Below are 2940 nucleotides of genomic sequence, written 5' to 3'. Positions count from 1 at the left end.
TCATAAATAAAAAATGATTAAAGTCTATGTATGAAGCAAAATAAATCCCTATTAGTGAAGAGTCTATTCTAATTCACAACAATGTAATTATTCCAATTTCTAATAAGTATCTATTACTATTTAATTAAGTATTCTACTATCCAAAAAATCTCAATTGTGATTAATATAAATCCCTCTAATATATATCTATTCTAATTAATCAATATCAACTAGCTTACAATTTAATTGATTAAGTTATTTCTTATTTTGTTTACTTTTCAATTCTCTACTAATTAAATCTCACTTTTGATTCCACGGTAGTAATACCACTTAAAGAACATCATAACTCCAACACAAGATAATCAAATAATTCAATTGACAACACACACTTGAAAGACAAATTTATATGTTTTAATTTAAGTCTATATAATTTTTGTTTTATCTTATTATTATTATTATTATTAATCTTTATTTTTTTTAGTATTAAATATCATTCCAAAATTCAAAATTCATTAAAAAAAAATTCCATTCATGAATAGATTTTCATCCATAAATAAGAATTCATCCAACCTTAGATCATTCTCATCTCTACTAATTCATCCATTCAAAATCCTAGGTTCATCTCCATTGATTTAAATTCATATAAAATAATTTTTTATTCACTAAATTTTTTTAACAATAAAACTTGGTAATCTTGCCTAGTCGTTGAAGTTATACTTGATCTTGGATTCTGACCATCCGGAGAATTGGGAGTGATTAAAGCTTGGGACGACTTTTGTTCTCCCTCAGTGCTGCCTCTAATGGTTTGCGGTCTTAAAGTCTAGTCGCTATGGTATTCTCTTGAAGAAGTCATTGCTGTTCTTTTGGGATTGATTCCAATGTTGTCTTTTGTTTCGAGCAGCCTCACTCCTCAATGCAGCATCTCCTTGAAGCGGGGAGTTGATGAAACTAACTATAATTGATGCTTTTCTTGCCTTGCTATTGCATATGCTCGGTAGCATGAACCCTCATGATCCTTCCAGTTTGAATGATACTAGCCGCAAGTTGGTTGCATGGCTCATCGAACAACAGCAAGATTGTAGAGAGGGAAAGTGCATTCCCTCTTTGATGTTTATTTATTCCAGCACGCTCTTCCAATGCACAGCTAGCAATCTACAACAAGATTGATAAATAGCAACAAGAATAAGAACCTCAACGTATCATTTACAGCCTACAAGAACAGTTCCTACAACATCTTCTGGATGTATTCTTGTGGGAGCACTTGGTCGTGAACAGCAACGACGGTTTGGTGAAAATTATATTGCCCATAATATGAACTGTATTGACTTGGTTTGCATGTCCAGCTGAAGTAAAAATGGAGACCACCAGGGCGTGACCTTATTGGGGAACTTCTTGAGTCAGCTGCAATCGAGAGGACTTTCCTTGCAGAGAAGAGTTGTAACTAGTTTTTAGTGCACCATGACAAAATCGTTCTTCTCAATGACTTGTGCCCAATTCTGGGTCACAAGATAATTTCAGCGAAGGCGCTGTGATAGTGATAATTACCGCCATTGCCTGCCACCTTCGACCAGCCGAAGAACATCACTAGGATGAGTGAATGAAGCAATGGTGACGAAGGCAGCATCAACAAGAGGAACAACAACCCCAAATCGATGGAGATCAATTGCTCCAAGGAATTAGAAAATGACACAAAAGGAAACGCCGCTAGGGAGAATCAAGGAAATAAATATACGACGAGGGATTGTCGCGAAATCTTGGAGGTTTAGGATCAGTGCATGAAGAATCAAAGGAACACTTCCAAAGACGAGTCGCTCTCACAATTGAAACAAAATAAAATAAAATAAAAAAAATAACAAGTTCTTCAGCCACCCGCACAACGACGTAGGCAAATGCAGCTCCACCATAGCATGAATATTGATGCTACCCTAGTCACAATACCCCAAAGAAACCAAACTTGCTCTAACATCGCTCCAGCAACACCAGAATTGATCCAATGCAGTCTTCAATTACCAGGTCAGTCGCAAAATACCAGCCACCACAACCGAGCACGATTCTGCTCCCAAGCAGCCCTCCCAAATGCAACACCACTGCACACGCCTAGTAGAGATAGAGAGCCGCAGACTCCGATTCATACGGAGCTCACCCTACACACCAATCGAAGGAAGAAAAAACAGTTTTGGAGCACTTGGAGCTCGTGAAGATGTGAAAAAAAACCAAAAAACAAGAGAGAGAGATCCAATGGCCGGACCCCTATCGACGAGGAGGCTACCACCATTCAGGGATAGCGTCTTGCTACCTTGGTCACTTTTTAACTTTTCTATTTATTATTTATTTATTTCTTTTATTTTCTTTTGACAATGAGGGTTATTCCTATTGGTCATCATTTAATGTTAACTACACAAAAACCTATTCATCATGGAAATTTGTCTTAATAAATTCTATCCTAGATTGCATATCTACTATGAGCAATCTAATTTCTATTTTTTCCTAAAAATTCTACAACTAACTCACAAAATCTGTGATTTTTAGCACAATAAGTGCACTTTCATAAAAAATTCTGAAGTGAGTCAATTCAATCACTTACATATGGGGACCATCTGGAACAATTAGAAGAGATAAAAAAATCCAAAATCTCTTGCTTCACAGGCAGGCCCTTATCTAAAGTTAGGTAGTTGGATTTATTATTCTATCAAGACTATACTAGTAGTGCTATAGAACCAAAGTAAAATTATTCATATAAAAGATCATGCTCAATATTAGTGCACTCATATCTTCTAGTGCTACTTTTCTTGAGTTAGAAGACTATTGAAGAAATTTGTCTACTTAATAAAATAAGGTGAGATAATTCTATGGAATAAGAAAAGAAACAAAAAAAGAAAAAGAAAAATATAATACTTCTATGTAAAAAGCTAAAAGTTGGTGCTATATAATTCTTATTATGAAAGAAGAATTTAAATTAGT

The 2940-nt window shown here is 35.0% G+C and overlaps 1 long non-coding RNA gene across 1 annotated transcript; it reads right to left on the bottom strand.

The window, feature by feature from the left end:
• Positions 1–1175: 1175 nt before the first annotated feature.
• On the bottom strand, positions 1176–2177 carry LOC149989537 (uncharacterized). Its single transcript, XR_016502393.1, has 2 exons — positions 1990–2177; positions 1176–1540 (listed from the first exon to the last, which is right to left on the bottom strand). It is a non-coding gene; the product is annotated as an uncharacterized LOC149989537 (long non-coding RNA).
• Between the last annotated feature and the right edge of the window lie 763 nt (positions 2178–2940).

Source organism: Physcomitrium patens, chromosome 3, assembly GCF_059467195.1.
Source record: "Physcomitrium patens ecotype Gransden chromosome 3, ASM5946719v1, whole genome shotgun sequence".
Classification (NCBI taxonomy): Eukaryota; Viridiplantae; Streptophyta; class Bryopsida; order Funariales; family Funariaceae; genus Physcomitrium; species Physcomitrium patens.
Note: the sequence above shows the minus strand (reverse complement) of the source record. Positions and strands in the feature narration are given on the sequence as shown.